Below are 18,950 nucleotides of genomic sequence, written 5' to 3'. Positions count from 1 at the left end.
TGTGAGCCAGCTTCTTTGTTGCGCTTGATGGTTTTTGCAACTGCACTTGGGGACACTTTCAAAGTTTGCCCAATTTTTCAGACTGACTGACCTTCATTTCTTAAAGTAATGATGGCCACTCGTTTTTCTTTACTTAGCTGCTTTTTTCTTGCCATAATACAAATTTTAACAGTTTATTCAGTAGGACTATCAGCTGTGTATCCACCTGACTTCTGCACAACACAACTGATGGTCCCAACCCCATTTATAAGGCAAGAAATCCCACTTATTAAACCTGACAGGGCACACCTGTGAAGTGAAAACCATTTCCGGTGACTACCTCTTGAAGCTCATCAAGAGAATGCCAAGAGTGTGCAAAGCAGTCATCAAAGCAAAAGGTGGCTACTTTGAAGAACCTAGAATATAAGACATATTTTCAGTTGTTTCACACTTTTTTGTTAAGTATATAATTCCACATGTGTTAATTCATAGTTTTGATGCCATCAGTGTGAATGTACAATTTTCATAGTCATGAACATACAGAAAAATCTTTTTAACTTTTTGTCTGTACTGTACATAGTAACATAGTTTTTAAGGTTGAAGGAAGACTAAGTCCATCTAGTTCAACCCATAACCTAACATGTTGATCCAGAGGAAGGCAAAAAAACACATGTGGCAAACACTAAGCTCCACATTGGGGAAAAAAATTCCTTCCTGACTCCATATGACAATCAGACTAGTTCCCTGGATCAACGCCCTATCAAGGAATCTAGTATATATAACCTGTAATACTATATTTTTCAAGAAAGACGTCCATGCCCTTCTTAAATTTTAGTAGTGAATCACTCATTACAATATCATGCGGCAGAGAGTTCCATAGTCTCACTGCTCTTACAGTAAAAAATCCCTGTCTGTGATTATGATTAAACCTTCTTTCCTCCAGACGTAGAAGATGCCCCCTTGTCCCCTTGTCTCAGGCCTCAGAGTAAAAGGATCAGTAGACAGGTCTTTGTACTGTCCCCTCATATGCTTGTACATAGTAATAAGATCACCCCTAAGCCTTTGTTTTTCCAAAGTAAATAACCCCGAGTGTAATAACCTGTCTTGGTATTGCAGACCCCCCAGTCCTCTAATAACCTTGGTCGCTCTTCTCTACACCCGCTCTATGTTTTTCTTATTCACCAGAGACCAGAACTGTACATAGTATTCTAAGTGTGGTCGCACTAATGACTTGTATAGAGGTAAAATTATGTTCTCCTCATGAGCATCTAGGCCTCTTTTAATACATCCCATTATTTTATTTGCCTTTGCAGCAGATGCCTGACACTGGCCACCAAACGTGAGCTTGTCGTCCACCAATACACCCAGTTCTTTTTCAGTTACAGTTTTGCCCAGTGTTTTACAATTAAGCATATGATTATACATTTTATTTCCTCTGCCCAAGTGCATTACCTTACATTTATCCCCATTGAAGCTCAATTGCCATTTATCAGCCTAAGCTTCTAATTTACATAGATCCTCCTGTAATATAAAATTGTCCTCCTCTGTATTGATTACCCTGCAGAGTTTAGTGTCATCTGCAAATATTGAAATACTACTCTGTATGCCCCCTACAAGGTCATTAATAAATATGTTAAAAAGAAGCTGGCCCAATACTTACTCCTGTGGTACCCCACTGTTAACTGAGACCCAGTCTAAGTGTGTTCCATTAATAACTACCCTTTGTTCTGACGCGCCCCCAGGGCCGTGGGGTACTCGGCAGCCGGGCCTCTGGTTGCTGGGGTATATCATGGTAGCTGGCCCGGTCCGTGACCCAGGGCGGTCAGTCAAAGGGGGAGATATAGGGGATTTGTGAAAGTGTTCGTGACGCCACCTGTGGATTGCGGCTAGAGGGAGCCGCCGCTGCGGAGCAGTCCTCTGGAGCTGGTGTTACGGCAGCAGGGATGGTGTGGCTCTCCACAGGTAGAGCTTGCTCCAGGGCAGCGTGGGGTGTAATGGATGGTGGTGCAGGGGAGAGACGGCAGGACAGTCTCGGAGGAAAGACGGACACTCACAAGGGGGTAAGCTTCAGTACCTTTACTGGTGATGTTGCAGGCACGGTCCAGGGTACTCCAGGTGAAGGGCACACTTTTGGACTCTCCCCAGTGAGCGAGTATAGGGCCTCCTGATCCGTTGCTTTATTCTCTAAGCTTCTGACCTGCCTGAAACTAGGCCTAGCTTGGTTACTGTCTCTCTTTGCACCTGCTGACCTGGTGATAGTGTTAGAACCTTGCTGTTAGGTTTTTTTTCCTTTGCTGGTCACATGACCTTGTTGGCCTATTTAATCCTGCTCCGCCCTTCTGGCTTTGCTGGACTTCATTGTATATCTACTTTCTAGCTAGCCTGTGCTCTGTATCTAGCTCTGTTAGTTTGCTTGGTCTACGGACCTCTATGTTCTATCTATTTTGTTTGTTCGTCTGTCTGCTACTATTTCTGTTAGGAGGTGTCCCATATTCCTCCCAGTCCTTAGTACTTGTAGGGATTCCCTCCCCACATCTATAGGTCTCCGTACAGACTAGATTAGGACTTTAGCAGGTCTGATCGCAGGATCAGGTTCCCTGTTACATCGTAGGGATTCAGCTGAGTCCTATAGTAGGGACAGATCTCCTCTCTTTCCTTAGCTTTGGTAGCAGAACATAACAGTAAGTCCAGCCTGCAAATTCTCTAAGGAAAGATTTTTTTTTTTTGTTCCATCATGGTGTCGGTTCAGGATTTGGCTAAACACCTGCAGGGACTCTCTCTGGAAGTGGCCGAACTCCGTCAGCACGTGAGTAACTGTCCTGGAGCATATTTCTTGGAGCCTAAGGTATGTTTGCCGGATTTATTTTTTGGTGAACATCGAGAATTTTTTTCATTTAAAAATGCTTGCTTATTGTATTTTCGTTTGAGACCCAAGTCCTCTGGGGATGAATCCCAGCGCGTAGGGTTCATAATGTCACTTTTGCGCAAAGAGCCTCAGGAGTGGGCCTTTTCTTTGCAACCTAGTGATACATGCTTCAGATCAGTGGATAGTTTTTTTTCTGCTTTAGGATTATTATATGATGATCCTGACCATGTGGCATCAGCTGAGACTGAGTTGAGACGTTTAAAACAAGGATCAGGTAACGTGGAAAAATATTGTACTCATTTTCGTCGTTGGTCCACTCAAACAGGGTGGAACGATTCTGCTCTGAAAAGTCTATTTCTTGCTGGGCTCAGTGAAAGGGTTAAAGACCTGCTAATTGCTTATCCTACACCTGAGGATTTGCAACAGGCTATGCAATTAGCTATACGGGTGGATAGAAGACTGCGTGCTAGGGTTAATGAGAGCAAATCCTCTGCTATGTCAGTTTCTGGTTATGATAATGTGTGTACTAACAGTGGTGAACCGATGGAGATTGGATCGGTGGCACCTCGCTCTCAAGAAAAAGACCGTCGTTTTTCGGAAGGCTTGTGTTTCTATTGCGGAAAATCTGGTCATTTGATTAAAGGCTGTGAGCTTCGTATGAAGAAAGAAAAAAAAATGGTCAGTCACGCCCGTATTGCCTGTTTAAATTCCAAGGGTATATTTTTAGCTGCTTCCACGATTGCTCAGGAAAAATTAATGGAATTTCGGGTGTTTGTTGATTGCGGGTCTACACTGAATGTAATTGATGGGGGATTCGTGGAAAAACTCAATTTAAAACCTGAACCTTTATCATCCCCCATTGCTGTGGTTTCTGTGGATGGCTCCCCTTTGAAGAATATTACTCTCAAGGTCTGTGAATTTCCTCTCACTATTAATGGTGTTCACCATGAGAAATTGGATTTGGTAGTGTTGAATAACTTGCCTTCCCCAGTAATATTGGGTTTGCCCTGGTTAAAATTTCACAATCCTGTACTGGATTGGTCTACCAGTGAAATTAAATCCTGGAGCCATAAATGTTATGACAAGTGTTGTAACGGGCGTATTGCAGCTTTGGATAGGGGAGAATTGCCTGTTCCTATTCAGGATTTTTGGAGAGTTTTTTCTGAGAAAGAATCGCAGGTTTTGCCTCCCCATAGAGACTATGATTGTTCTATTGAATTTGTCCCTGGAGCGATTCTTCCTAAAAGTCGTTTATTTAACCTTACTATTCCTGAGAGGAAGGCTTTGGAGGAATACATACAGACAAGTTTGGCCGCCGGTCACATTAGGCCCTCTAAGTCTCCTGTGGCGGTTGGATTTTTTTTTGTAAAAAAAAAGGACGGCGGTTTACGTCCTTGTCTGGATTTTCGTGAGATTAACAAAATTACGGTACGCAATCCTTACCCACTGCCATTGATTCCTGATCTGTTTAACCAGTTATTGGGGGCCAAGTGGTTCTCTAAAATTGACCTTAAGGGGGCATACAATCTGTTGCGCATGAAGGAGGGTGATGAATGGAAGACTGCTTTTAACACTCCTGTGGGTCATTTTGAGAATCTGGTTATGCCTTTTGGTCTTACTAATGCTCCTGCATTTTTTCAGAATCTGATTAATGACATCCTTAGACCTTTGATCGGTAAAAATGTGGTTGTGTATTTGGATGACATTTTGATTTATTCGCCAGATCTGGAGTCTCATTGGCGGAGCGTGCGTGAGGTATTACAGTTATTAATGGACAATTCGCTTTTTGCTAAGCTGGAGAAATGTGAGTTCGCTGTACAGAGAATTAGTTTTTTGGGCTACATTATCTCCAGCAAAGGTTTTGAGATGGATCCGGTTAAGGTTCAGGCTGTGCAGGAATGGCCTAGGCCTATTGGTTTGAAATCGATACAGAGGTTTTTGGGTTTCGCCAATTACTATAGAAAATTCATAAAAAATTTTTCTAGTATTGTCAAACCTCTGACTGATCTCACCAGGAAAGGTGCTGATGCGGTTCAGTGGTCTTCTGAGGCCATTGAAGCTTTTGTGTATCTCAAGGAGAGGTTCACCTCTGCTCCCATCCTTATGCAGCCTGATGTTACTAGGCCGTTTTTGGTTGAGGTTGATGCTTCCTCTGTGGGGGTTGGCGCAGTATTGTCTCAGGATAACGGGGATGGATTACATCCCTGTGCCTTTTTTTCAAAAAAAATTTTCGGAGACTGAATTGAATTACGATATTGGTAATCGGGAATTATTGGCTATTAAACTCGCATTTGAACACTGGCGCCACTTCTTGGAAGGTGCGGAATTTCCCGTTCAGGTTCTTACGGATCATAAAAATCTGATATATCTTGATGCTGCCAAGCGCCTGAATGCCCGTCAGGCTAGGTGGGCACTGTTTTTCTCGCGGTTTAATTTCTCCGTTACTTACATCCCTGGTACTAAGAATGTTAAGGCGGATGCCTTGTCTCGCAGTTTTTCTCCCATAGTCGGTGCTGAGAAAGAGGAAAACATTTTACAAGAAGGTGTTGTGATAGCTGCTTTAGACTCCGTTTTGGAAGATGAGATTCTTAAAGCTCAGGAGAATGCCCCATCTAACACTCCTCATGGGAGGTTGTTTGTGCCTGGGACCTTTAGGAGAGATTTGTTTGTTGAGTGTCACGAATCTCGGTTGGCAGGTCATCCCGGAATCTCTGAGACCAAGAGACTGGTGGGTCGCAGTTTTTGGTGGCCTGGATGGCAGAAGGAAGTCATTAAGTGGGTGCGCCAATGTACTATATGTGCTAGATCTAAGTCCTCACATACTCCTGCTGCGGGGTTACTTTGTCCTTTGGAGGTCCCCAGTGCTCCTTGGACACATTTGGCTATGGACTTTATAACTGACCTTCCCCCCTCTGAGGGTTTTACTGTCATCTGGGTGGTCGTGGACCGTTTTAGCAAGATGTGTCACTTGGTTCCCTTCGTCAAACTGCCCTGCGCTAAAACTCTCGCTAAGGCCTTTGTCAAGGAAATTGTCAGACTTCATGGCGTTCCTACTGACATTGTTTCTGATAGGGGTCCTCAGTTCGTGGCTCGTTTTTGGCGTGCCTTTTGTGACAGGTTGGGAATTCATTTGTCGTTTTCGTCCGGATATCATCCTGAATCTAATGGCCAGACAGAAAGGAAAAACCAGGATGTTGAGCAGTTCTTGCGTTGTTTTGTGGCAGACAATCAAGAGGGGTGGTCTGAGTTTCTGCCACTTGCCGAATTTGCTCTGAACAATCATACATCAATCATTTAATATATGGTCCCCAGATAGGGGACGTATCAGATATTAAACTGATAAGAACAGATACTACACTTGATCTTAGCCAAAAGGCCGAGAAGCGATAACCAGAATTGGTTTCAAACTACGGAGCCACCCAAGGATCCTGAAAAGTCCATTTGTGGAGATGAGCTCCTGGACTCCCGTTAAGAAGACATGTTGTCAACCTCTAGATCCCTTACATGCCTGCACTTTTCGGCTTGCTGCTGCTGCAATCCACGCGTTTTAGATCTGCATAACTCCACCTCTTTAAACACAGCACCTTCACCCCCTGCTGTTCCCACCCGCCTCAACACCGTTGGAAGGGAGGAGAACCAATTAAGGCGGGGGGTGGGGTGGAACGAGCAGCTGTCTACCCTTAGCAGGAGGGCTCCTGATTACATACCTCTCCTGCTGCTGCTGCTGCTGGCTGTCCAGCAGCAGACTGAAGGTGGCTGCTGCTGTGCACAGGTATATAAAGGCTCAGAGCCTATTATGACACGCGCAGCCAGCGTTCCATTGCCACATTCCATCTACTGCAGGCAGGATACCTGGCTGGCTGAATGTCGCTGAGAAGCTCACAGAGACCGCCATAAGCAACAGTTTAACAGAATGCCACAGACTAATCAACCAAACTTTTTGGGTTGGGTTCTCTTTTATAGTCTGCAGGCATTAAATGAAAGAAGTCAGTGTTCCAGCAGAAGGAGACAACGTTTCAGAAAAGGCATTGTAGCAAACCAAAAAAGAAATTTTAAGCGCAGCAGAGTAACCAGCGCACATACCTGTTAGCTCAGGTGAGTTTAAAAGGCTGCTGTTGATAACAAGGGCATTTGCTAAATAGATGGTGTGTGTGCAACAATATACTGAAAGGTCAATTATATTGTGCAGCTTATCTCACCACCTGTAGTTATTTAGGTGAAAGCTCCAAAATGCTTGCCTAATATGTCTGTTTATCCAAAAGGAAGTAAAAAGGGAGAGCTAGAAAGATAGCATTGCATCACATTACATGGCAATGCAATGCACAGTTGCTGAAGTTGAACCAAAATGAGCTTGTAATCTGGCTTCTGCAACTTTGAACATGAAAAATCCAATGAGGAGAAGAAAAGCAAAGCCAAAGAGTCCATCCCAAAATCCGACAAACAAGCAAAATGAACAAAAAACATTGAATTCAATTCTTTCTGATTTTAGAAACTGCATTAAAGAAGGGGTGCACCGGTCCTGGAGATACTGCAATACCAGGTCAATGCGTGGAGTGGACAGAGCAAGCTCTTTTTCCATCTCCCTGTTCTAAAAATCCATTTAATATATGGTCCCCAGATAGGGGACGTATCAGATATTAAACTGATAAGAACAGATTTTTTTTTCTTTTTTTTTTCTTTTTTTTTTTTTTAGCCCGAATTCGTGTACAAAACCCGAGTGCGCTTAAAAAAGTGACAAGTGCCACAAAAAAAGTGCACTAGGATGCTGGTCTTCTTGAAACCCTCTCCAAAAGGAGAAGGGTCCCCCAAACCATTCCCCGTCCCTCCGAGCCAAAAGGCCACAGCGAGGAACAGGGACAAAAAGCCACCTCCAGCCGAAGCCAGAGGCGACCCAATCTTACCCCCAGCACCTGCCCGAGTTCTCACCCGAGCAAGGCACTGGGAGCCAAAGACTGTGCTCCCCTCCCGGAAGAGGGGAGCCAACAACGCTCTCCTCCCGAAAGAGGAGAGCCAGGGGGGTTCAGGGGGGAGCGGAACCTGATGGCCACACACTCCCCCCCTAGACCTGCCAAGAGAGGAACCCGTAAGGGAACCGCATCCCGACAAAATCCTAGTAGGACGTGACACACGTGAATAAGTGGACACACAGTGACAAAGAAATTAAATAAATAGTGAAGGTTTCACAGTATAATACTGCCCGGACCTTCGACCGGGAATTGAAAAATTCCCCATCCTAAGGCCAGAAGGCCCGGAATAAGGGTGTGTGCGAAGAAAGAAAATTTGAAGTGCTTGTGCAAATGTGCCATAAACTCAAGTGGGGTTCCCAATCCCAGTGAGTTAAGGCACCCCAGGGTCACCACTGCTGGGGCACTTCACACTTCGGGCTTTCGATCTTCCCCGGCCCAATGGCGTCGATCCTGGGGGGCCATGCTTTCCACCAGATGACTATATTAGCCACCTGGCATACTAACAAGCGCCTAAACCCCAGTGTGCATAATGTATCAATCTACTAGGGCGGCCAACATCCAAAACCGCCTTTTCAAAAGATACTACACTTGATCTTAGCCAAAAGGCCGAGAAGCGATAACCAGAATTGGTTTCAAACTACGGAGCCACCCAAGGATCCTGAAAAGTCCATTTGTGGAGATGAGCTCCTGGACTCCCGTTAAGAAGACATGTTGTCAACCTCTAGATCCCTTACATGCCTGCACTTTTCGGCTTGCTGCTGCTGCAATCCACGCATTTTAGATCTGCATAACTCCACCTCTTTAAACACAGCACCTTCACCCCCTGCTGTTCCCACCCGCCTCAACACCGTTGGAAGGGAGGAGAACCAATTAAGGCGGGGGGTGGGGTGGAACGAGCAGCTGTCTACCCTTAGCAGGAGGGCTCCTGATTACATACCTCTCCTGCTGCTGCTGCTGCTGGCTGTCCAGCAGCAGACTGAAGGTGGCTGCTGCTGTGCACAGGTATATAAAGGCTCAGAGCCTATTATGACACGCGCAGCCAGCGTTCCATTGCCACATTCCATCTACTGCAGGCAGGATACCTGGCTGGCTGAATGTCGCTGAGAAGCTCACAGAGACCGCCATAAGCAACAGTTTAACAGAATGCCACAGACTAATCAACCAAACTTTTTGGGTTGGGTTCTCTTTTATAGTCTGCAGGCATTAAATGAAAGAAGTCAGTGTTCCAGCAGAGGGAGACAACGTTTCAGAAAAGGCATTGTAGCAAACCAAAAAAGAAATTTTAAGCGCAGCAGAGTAACCAGCGCACATACCTGTTAGCTCAGGTGAGTTTAAAAGGCTGCTGTTGATAACAAGGGCATTTGCTAAATAGATGGTGTGTGTGCAACAATATACTGAAAGGTCAATTATATTGTGCAGCTTATCTCACCACCTGTAGTTATTTAGGTGAAAGCTCCAAAATGCTTGCCTAATATGTCTGTTTATCCAAAAGGAAGTAAAAAGGGAGAGCTAGAAAGATAGCATTGCATCACATTTCATGGCAATGCAATGCACAGTTGCTGAAGTTGAACCAAAATGAGCTTGTAATCTGGCTTCTGCAACTTTGAACATGAAAAATCCAATGAGGAGAAGAAAAGCAAAGCCAAAGAGTCCATCCCAAAATCCGACAAACAAGCAAAATGAACAAAAAACATTGAATTAAATTCTTTCTGATTTTAGAAACTGCATTAAAGAAGGGGTGCACCGGTCCTGGAGATACTGCAATACCAGGTCAATGCGTGGAGTGGACAGAGCAAGCTCTTTTTCCATCTCCCTGTTCTAAAAATCCATTTAATATATGGTCCCCAGATAGGGGACGTATCAGATATTAAACTGATAAGAACAGATCCGTTTTCAAACAAGCTTTATTTAAATCAGACATACATCATAAATTACAAACAAATCACAAAGACTTGAATAAAATATGACATAAAACAAATACAAGGTCAGATTTAAAAAGCGCATAAAAGCATAAAAAGCATAAAACACAGTTTTGCATATAATTTGCATAAATAAATACATATGTCAAATGCAAACACCATAGCTTTTTAACTTTATCTTTTTACAATCAGGTAGTATGAAAACTTTTCACAAAGAACATATCCGATACAATATTTGAAACAAATCACAAATACTGGAATAAAATATGACATAAAACTAATACAGAGTCAGAATTAAAATGCACTTAAAAGCATAAAAAGCATAAAACACAGTTTTGCATATAATTTACATAAATAAATACATATTCCAAATTTGCAAACACCATAGCTTTTTTGCTTCATTGATTCCCATCTTTTTACAATCTCTCAGGTAGTATGTAAACATTTCACAAAGAGCAAGCCCAATACAATCTTTGACAGGAATAAATTCACGTTTAAACAATAATATATTGCGCACTTTCCATAAAGCTTCTTTTAAACAGTTTATTATAAGCCATGCGACTCGTGCTTGTTTCATGGTTGGGCATTTAATTATCCCATATATTATAATGTCACAATTAAGGGTTTGTATACCACATATCCATTTTAGGAGGGTGCCCACCGTCTGCCATAGCTCTTGTGCGTAGGGGCAATCCCACAGTAAATGAAACACTGACTCGTTTGGGGCGCATCTTTCTCTGGGACATCTAGCACTAGCCACCAGCCCCCTATGATGCTGAAAAGCTCTCGTAGGGAGACATTGGTGAACAACCTGCCAAGCTAAATCCTTTTGTGAGTTGCTAAGTGCAGGACAGGCCACGTTGTTCCACACCAGGCGGCACCTGGAGATGGAAAAATTAGACACATCCTCCATCTCCTCATGTCCCTTACAAATAACTGTTAACTTACGTTGATCAAATAAAAGCTGACGATCAACTTGGGTCAGATCATATTCTGAAATGACCTTCTCCAAGATCTTGTAATGCTTAGGGGGAGATAAGAGAAAAGGACAATTAACAGTCATACTGAAGTTCAACTTTCGGAAAAGAAACCCAGTTGTATATCTAAGAAAACAAGAGAAAGCCCCAACATTATTCAAGCTTTTGCAACAAAATACAAAAAACTTGATAAATAAAAACAATTTTAAATCAGGGAACCCTTTACCCCCATTTTTCTTGCTTTTACATACCACCTCCCTCCTCAATTTCTCCATTTTGGATCCCCACAGAAAATAAAACATGGGCTTCATAAGTCTTTTAAGATACAGAGAATTAGGGGGAAAAACCATAGCGGCATACAAAATGATAGGAAGCAAAACCATTTTAATTACAAGAATCTTGCCCTCCATTGTTAGTTTTCGAGTTTGCCATAAAGAGATCTTCTGATTTAATTTATTCAAAACCAAATCCCAGTTTTCAATACCATCATTAGCAGGATTAAACAAGACACCCAGGATCTTGATTCCTACTGTTTGTGTGGGAACCCTAGGCGGATCTGACTCCCATTGACCCATAATCATACAGTCACATTTATTTATATTCAACTTAAACCCAGACCCAGCACTAAAAATTTCAGTAATTAGAATTGCTCTGTTAATAGATGCTGAGCTAGTGCCATATACAGATATGTCATCCATATATCCAATGGCTTTAACTTGTTGTCCACCCCCACCCGGAATAAAAATGCCCCTAACCACCTTGTCCCGACGCAGCAGGCACAACAGTGGCTCAATGGAGCAGACAAATAAAAGTGGGGACATGGGGCAACCTTGTTTAACACCGGAAAGAAGCTCCACCTCTCTAGTTAAAAAACCATTGACTAAAATCCGGGCAGATGACTGTTTGTATAAAAGCGCAATTTTCTGAATAAAAGAATCAGGGAACCCCATCTTTCCCATAACTTTAAAAAGATAAAAGTGGGAGACCCTATCAAACGCTTTCATAAAATCCAAAGATAAAATAGCTAGTGGCTGTTTTCTATCTTTTTGAAACCAGATAAGATCACGAATTAGGTTTAGATGCTCCCAGATTGATCTCCCGGGGACACCACACACCTGATCTGGATGAATTACATTTTTAATAACTGCTTTAAGACGACCAGCAACAACTTTAGCTAAAATCTTGTAGTCTGTATTTAATAGTGAAATAGGCCTCCAATTCTCCAACTTTGATTTATCACCTTTCTTAAAAATTAATGTAATCATACTTTTACGCCATGAATATGGTAATAAATCAGCCTTAGAGGCTTCACAAACTACTTGTATAAAATCCTCCTTAATTAGATCCCAAAAGCAAAGATAAAATTCAATAGGAAGGCCATCTGATCCAGGAGCCTTACCTTTATTAAAACTCTTAAGGGTCTCTTCAATTTCACTGGGTAAAAGTTCTTTAGCTAAAAAAATCTGGTCATCTTTATTTAAAAACTGGGATAAAACATTAAGATTCTCTGTAAAAGCAGGTTCATCAACATTTTTAATACTAAAAAGATCTCTATAAAAATTAGCAGTATGCTCTAAAATGCCCTCAGTGGAAGATTGTCCTTCTAGCTCAGTAATCACTTGTTTTTTGTCACTCATTTTTTTAAAGAAAAACCTTGAGCAGGTCTCACCCTCTTCCAAATATTTCACACGGGTATTAAATATAATTTCTTTACCCTTTTGTTCCAGGAATTTTTGGATTTCTGTCTGGATCTTGGCAATCTCATCATCCACACCAGGTACTCCCCACCCCTTAAGCTTAAGGAGAGTTTGCATCCTGACATTAAAATCTTTAAAACATTTCCTTTTTTCACGTGCCTTCCTTTTACCAATTTTAATAAAAAATTCTTTAATACGGGTTTTAACACACTCCCACCACCCCAACATACTCTGATTTGGGTGTTTCCGTCTTCTCCAACTCTCATACTTTGCATAAAACTCCGCCCTTACCAGTTCGTCTTCTAATAAGAGCACATTCAATTTCCACATACCTTTTCCAACTTTTGCTTCCTGTGGAGTTTGCAATACATTGTATAGTAATACATGATCAGAAAAAATATTTTCTATTAGACCAGCATTCTTAGGTTTAAAAACATCAGAAGAGGAAAAAATAAAATCAATACGAGATGACATCCCTCTACCCCTCCATGTATGCCCAGGGTCAGTAGGGTAGGACTTTCTCCAAGCATCTAATAATTTGAGGTCCGTTGTCAAATGTTTTAACAGACTGGATGTTTTGTCTGTTCTTCCATTAGTATCACCTCCACTCCTCCCCTCCCCCAACATGACACAGTTAAAATCCCCTCCCACTATTACAGGGGACGGACCTGATAAAAACAAAGGGATGACATTAAAAAGGGAAGCACGCTCATTTTTCTCTGGGGATGCATAAACATTAATAAGACGACAGGTAAAACCATTTAAAATAACATGAGTTGATAAGGCACGACCTGGAACTATTTCAGTGATGGATAAAACATTAACATTTTGACATTTGAATAAAATCCCAACCCCGGCAGCTTTATTTTCATTGGACCCTGACCAAATAGAGGGTCCTGCTGACCAGTCCATTTTTAAGTTGGGGTATGACAAATCGTGATCAATACCGCATTCTTGCAGGAAAAAAATGTCAAAGTTCAGAGTCATTAACCAATCAAACAAAGCAGCCCGTCTAACAGGGCTCTTTAGGCTTCTCACATTTAGTGAGGCAACACGGATTTCTGCCATGTTAGGTGTTTTTTATTGATTCATTATACTCTGAATCTGAATCAATAATTTGTGACAGAGAAGGTGAAGGAAGGGATGACACAGTTCGTAAACTGTCCGTTTCATCTGAGTCCGTGAAATCCTCAATTAAGTTAGTCCCCTCTGGGCTGAGAATTTTTGCAGCACTAGATAGAAAGACTTTACGGGACATCTGAGGCAGGTTATGCTCCTCCTGCGCCTCTTCACGACTTCTCTTACCACTGGCGCTGAGATCCATCCGATCCTCCGAATCCACCCGATCCTCACCAGGCACTGCAGCAGGTGGAATACCCGCAGACCCTCCAGGAGCACCAAGGGACATCATCTCCGGAGCAGGATGACCATCAGGACCAGCAACAGGTTCACCAACCACTGCACGACCTCTATCATCCAGGCAGGCAACAGGACATCCATCAGGAATGGTTCCAGGACATCCATCTGGACTGGCATCAGGACATCCATCTGGACTGGCATCAGGGCATCCATCTGGGTTGGCATCAGGACATCCATCTGGATTGGCATCAGGGCATCCGTCTGGATTGGCATCAGGGCATCCGTCTGGACTGGCATCAGGGCAGACATCTGGTCCAACATCTGTGCTGGCATCAGCAGGGGTATCTGGATGGACATCTGGATTCGTACCAACAGCTCCAGATTTTCGCCTCTTTTTTGGTTCCCTCTCATTTCCGCTCTGAGAAGGTGCCATCTCCCCACCAGGTGAAACCTGGACCCCTGCAGGAGTAGGCAAAGGCGTGACCTCGGCTACAGAGGCCGGGTTTTTCCGCAAAGGTACCGACAGAGCATCGACTGAGTCAGACTGTTTTTGACCTTTAGTAATGTCCACAAAGCTTTTTCTGGGGTCACCCGGGCTGACCCTGCTGGCATCAGCAGGAACTCCTGCGGAACTAGCCGCAGGCGCCCGAGAGCCACCACGAGACCTTGTCCGCATCGGACAATTACTGAACAGGTGAGTAGACATTCCGCACCCACTGCAGGTCTTACTGTTCTTACAGTCCTTTGAGGCATGACCCCATTGTCCACAGTTGTGGCACTGACTCATCCGCTCGTTCTTACAATCGCTCTGTATGTGACCAAGGTCACCACACCTACGACACCTGAATGGTTGTCCATCATAGAAGAGGTAGCCATGGTCTCTTCCCAGCACCACTGTGGAGGGGGGGTGCATAAGGCCTTCTACACCCCCAGGGTCAAGTCTGAAGCGTACCATAAAGCGTCGTTTCCCATTCCAGAAACCACTCCGACCTTTGACGTTCCCCGTAAATCTGACAGATGTACAATATCTGCTCAGAAAAAGCTCAATATCATCTGTGGACACATGGGGGTTAAACATGTATACCACAAGGGGAACGTCAACTCCGCCATAGAGACCCGTAAAAATCACTCCGTCCAACAGCTTGCTGTTACGGTGGCCCTTAACGCATTCGTAAAAGTGCTGGCAGGCAACCTTGGTCGAGAACGTGAGAATATATGTACTCTGCCCCTTCTCCTGCAGGCAGTAAACATCATGATCTTTCACGTTCAACAGATCTCTCAAAATCTGTACATAGAACTCACGGGGGTTGTCATATCCGACGTGGTTTGCTGGAACCTCGATACGCACCGAGTTCCTGATCTGGCCGGAGCCAGTGGAAAATTGAAATGAACAAGGCATCTCACCAAAGTGGCAAAGGCTTACCGTCACCACGGGCTCGGCCTTTCGCCTGGGGATCGCAACTTGTTGCCCGGGGACTAAGCCAGCTCCCTAATAGCAGCAGTGGGGTGAAGTCCCACCAAAAGGTGAGACGATCCCCCCAGGCCAAGGAGCCGGGTACCCCGGGCACCTCTCAGCCAAGACCAAGGCAGCAACCGTTAGATCACTGCACCTGATCTCAGCCAAAAGGCCGAGAAGCGATAACCAGAATTGGTTTCAAACTACGGAGCCACCCAAGGATCCTGAAAAGTCCATTTGTGGAGATGAGCTCCTGGACTCCCGTTAAGAAGACATGTTGTCAACCTCTAGATCCCTTACATGCCTGCACTTTTCGGCTTGCTGCTGCTGCAATCCACGCGTTTTAGATCTGCATAACTCCACCTCTTTAAACACAGCACCTTCACCCCCTGCTGTTCCCACCCGCCTCAACACCGTTGGAAGGGAGGAGAACCAATTAAGGCGGGGGGTGGGGTGGAACGAGCAGCTGTCTACCCTTAGCAGGAGGGCTCCTGATTACATACCTCTCCTGCTGCTGCTGCTGCTGGCTGTCCAGCAGCAGACTGAAGGTGGCTGCTGCTGTGCACAGGTATATAAAGGCTCAGAGCCTATTATGACACGCGCAGCCAGCGTTCCATTGCCACATTCCATCTACTGCAGGCAGGATACCTGGCTGGCTGAATGTCGCTGAGAAGCTCACAGAGACCGCCATAAGCAACAGTTTAACAGAATGCCACAGACTAATCAACCAAACTTTTTGGGTTGGGTTCTCTTTTATAGTCTGCAGGCATTAAATGAAAGAAGTCAGTGTTCCAGCAGAAGGAGACAACGTTTCAGAAAAGGCATTGTAGCAAACCAAAAAAGAAATTTTAAGCGCAGCAGAGTAACCAGCGCACATACCTGTTAGCTCAGGTGAGTTTAAAAGGCTGCTGTTGATAACAAGGGCATTTGCTAAATAGATGGTGTGTGTGCAACAATATACTGAAAGGTCAATTATATTGTGCAGCTTATCTCACCACCTGTAGTTATTTAGGTGAAAGCTCCAAAATGCTTGCCTAATATGTCTGTTTATCCAAAAGGAAGTAAAAAGGGAGAGCTAGAAAGATAGCATTGCATCACATTACATGGCAATGCAATGCACAGTTGCTGAAGTTGAACCAAAATGAGCTTGTAATCTGGCTTCTGCAACTTTGAACATGAAAAATCCAATGAGGAGAAGAAAAGCAAAGCCAAAGAGTCCATCCCAAAATCCGACAAACAAGCAAAATGAACAAAAAACATTGAATTCAATTCTTTCTGATTTTAGAAACTGCATTAAAGAAGGGGTGCACCGGTCCTGGAGATACTGCAATACCAGGTCAATGCGTGGAGTGGACAGAGCAAGCTCTTTTTCCATCTCCCTGTTCTAAAAATCCATTTAATATATGGTCCCCAGATAGGGGACGTATCAGATATTAAACTGATAAGAACAGATACTACACTTGATCTTAGCCAAAAGGCCGAGAAGCGATAACCAGAATTGGTTTCAAACTACGGAGCCACCCAAGGATCCTGAAAAGTCCATTTGTGGAGATGAGCTCCTGGACTCCCGTTAAGAAGACATGTTGTCAACCTCTAGATCCCTTACATGCCTGCACTTTTCGGCTTGCTGCTGCTGCAATCCACGCGTTTTAGATCTGCATAACTCCACCTCTTTAAACACAGCACCTTCACCCCCTGCTGTTCCCACCCGCCTCAACACCGTTGGAAGGGAGGAGAACCAATTAAGGCGGGGGGTGGGGTGGAACGAGCAGCTGTCTACCCTTAGCAGGAGGGCTCCTGATTACATACCTCTCCTGCTGCTGCTGCTGCTGGCTGTCCAGCAGCAGACTGAAGGTGGCTGCTGCTGTGCACAGGTATATAAAGGCTCAGAGCCTATTATGACACGCGCAGCCAGCGTTCCATTGCCACATTCCATCTACTGCAGGCAGGATACCTGGCTGGCTGAATGTCGCTGAGAAGCTCACAGAGACCGCCATAAGCAACAGTTTAACAGAATGCCACAGACTAATCAACCAAACTTTTTGGGTTGGGGTCTCTTTTATAGTCTGCAGGCATTAAATGAAAGAAGTCAGTGTTCCAGCAGAGGGAGACAACGTTTCAGAAAAGGCATTGTAGCAAACCAAAAAAGAAATTTTAAGCGCAGCAGAGTAACCAGCGCACATACCTGTTAGCTCAGGTGAGTTTAAAAGGCTGCTGTTGATAACAAGGGCATTTGCTAAATAGATGGTGTGTGTGCAACAATATACTGAAAGGTCAATTATATTGTGCAGCTTATCTCACCACCTGTAGTTATTTAGGTGAAAGCTCCAAAATGCTTGCCTAATATGTCTGTTTATCCAAAAGGAAGTAAAAAGGGAGAGCTAGAAAGATAGCATTGCATCACATTACATGGCAATGCAATGCACAGTTGCTGAAGTTGAACCAAAATGAGCTTGTAATCTGGCTTCTGCAACTTTGAACATGAAAAATCCAATGAGGAGAAGAAAAGCAAAGCCAAAGAGTCCATCCCAAAATCCGACAAACAAGCAAAATGAACAAAAAACATTGAATTCAATTCTTTCTGATTTTAGAAACTGCATTAAAGAAGGGGTGCACCGGTCCTGGAGATACTGCAATACCAGGTCAATGCGTGGAGTGGACAGAGCAAGCTCTTTTTCCATCTCCCTGTTCTAAAAATCCATTTAATATATGGTCCCCAGATAGGGGACGTATCAGATATTAAACTGATAAGAACAGATTTTTTTTTTTTTGATTGAATATATCTTTTATTAGCACAAAAAATAAGTTAACAGACAGTGTACAGTGCCGCAGCCCAGTACACACAGAATTCTACATCATATTTACATAGCATGAGGATACGACGCACTAACTAGACACATCACACCCCTATGCTACACAAAACACTCAATCTGAAAGAAAAAGCATATCAATCAATACAGTACGACGAACCGTGATAAGGGATAGGGATTGGGAAAAAGGGGATGGGGAGGGGAAAATCACAGGCCCGAAGCTTTATTGAAAGACAAGACACATAAGGGGAGAGGGGGAGGAGGGGTTTAGTCCTCATCCTCGTCCTCCGGACCGTCCATGATGGAATAGTCTCTGAGCAGGCTGTGGATCAGCCTGCGGCAGTCCTGGATGGACATCCTCTCCCTCCTCAAGATGAGCCGGTTCCTGGCGACCCAAAGGGCATCCTTGAAGCAGTTCATAAGGCGCCAAGCCTCCTGGATGGCTCCGACGGTATGAACCCCAGGGAAGAGTCCATAAAGCACAGAATGGTGCGATAGGCTCGCCCTGGGGACAGAGTTCCTCAGGTCGTCCTCAAGTGCAGTCAATAGGCGCTGTGCAAATCCGCAGTCCCAAAAAGTGTGCAAAGATGTTTCCTCCACGAAGGGGCACCTTGGGCAGTACCGGGTCTTGCACAGGTTCCGGGCATGCATGAATGACCGGACGGGCAGTCCGCCCTGAATCGCCATCCACGACAAGTCCTTGTGCCCGTTGGTCAGCCTGTCAGACGACACATTTGTCCACACAGTCTCCAGCGTGTCCTGGTGAAGTCCTGTGATGTTCTCCACGTCATCCTTGGCTCTGATTAGCTTGTGGATAGTTTTGGGCTTCCACAAGTCGGGCTTGAGTCCCTCCAGTTGATGCTCCCCCACAAATCGAACGACGTCTCCGTAGAACCATGGCGTCGTCCAGTTGTAGGGGA

The 18,950-nt window shown here is 44.3% G+C and overlaps 3 non-coding genes and 3 pseudogenes across 3 annotated transcripts; all 6 read right to left on the bottom strand.

Annotated features, from left to right (window-relative positions):
* Positions 1-6,041: 6,041 nt before the first annotated feature.
* LOC141183396 (U2 spliceosomal RNA) lies at positions 6,042-6,233 on the bottom strand. The gene has a single exon (XR_012258362.1). It is a non-coding gene; the product is annotated as a U2 spliceosomal RNA (small nuclear RNA).
* A 1,115-nt stretch (positions 6,234-7,348) lies between these two features.
* On the bottom strand, positions 7,349-7,578 carry LOC141183468 (U2 spliceosomal RNA; annotated as a pseudogene).
* Positions 7,579-8,338: 760 nt separating this feature from the next.
* Positions 8,339-8,430, bottom strand: LOC141183530 (U2 spliceosomal RNA; annotated as a pseudogene).
* A 1,115-nt stretch (positions 8,431-9,545) lies between these two features.
* On the bottom strand, positions 9,546-9,718 carry LOC141183370 (U2 spliceosomal RNA; annotated as a pseudogene).
* A 6,801-nt stretch (positions 9,719-16,519) lies between these two features.
* LOC141183121 (U2 spliceosomal RNA) lies at positions 16,520-16,710 on the bottom strand. The gene has a single exon (XR_012258128.1). It is a non-coding gene; the product is annotated as a U2 spliceosomal RNA (small nuclear RNA).
* A 1,115-nt stretch (positions 16,711-17,825) lies between these two features.
* Positions 17,826-18,025, bottom strand: LOC141183320 (U2 spliceosomal RNA). The gene has a single exon (XR_012258306.1). It is a non-coding gene; the product is annotated as a U2 spliceosomal RNA (small nuclear RNA).
* Positions 18,026-18,950: the final 925 nt, after the last annotated feature.

Source organism: Phyllobates terribilis, unplaced genomic scaffold (genome assembly GCF_046119375.1).
Source record: "Phyllobates terribilis strain yellow unplaced genomic scaffold, ASM4611937v1 Scaffold_38__1_contigs__length_12584779, whole genome shotgun sequence".
Lineage (NCBI taxonomy): Eukaryota > Metazoa > Chordata > Amphibia > Anura > Dendrobatidae > Phyllobates > Phyllobates terribilis.
This window is presented reverse-complemented; position numbering and strand designations above follow the sequence as displayed.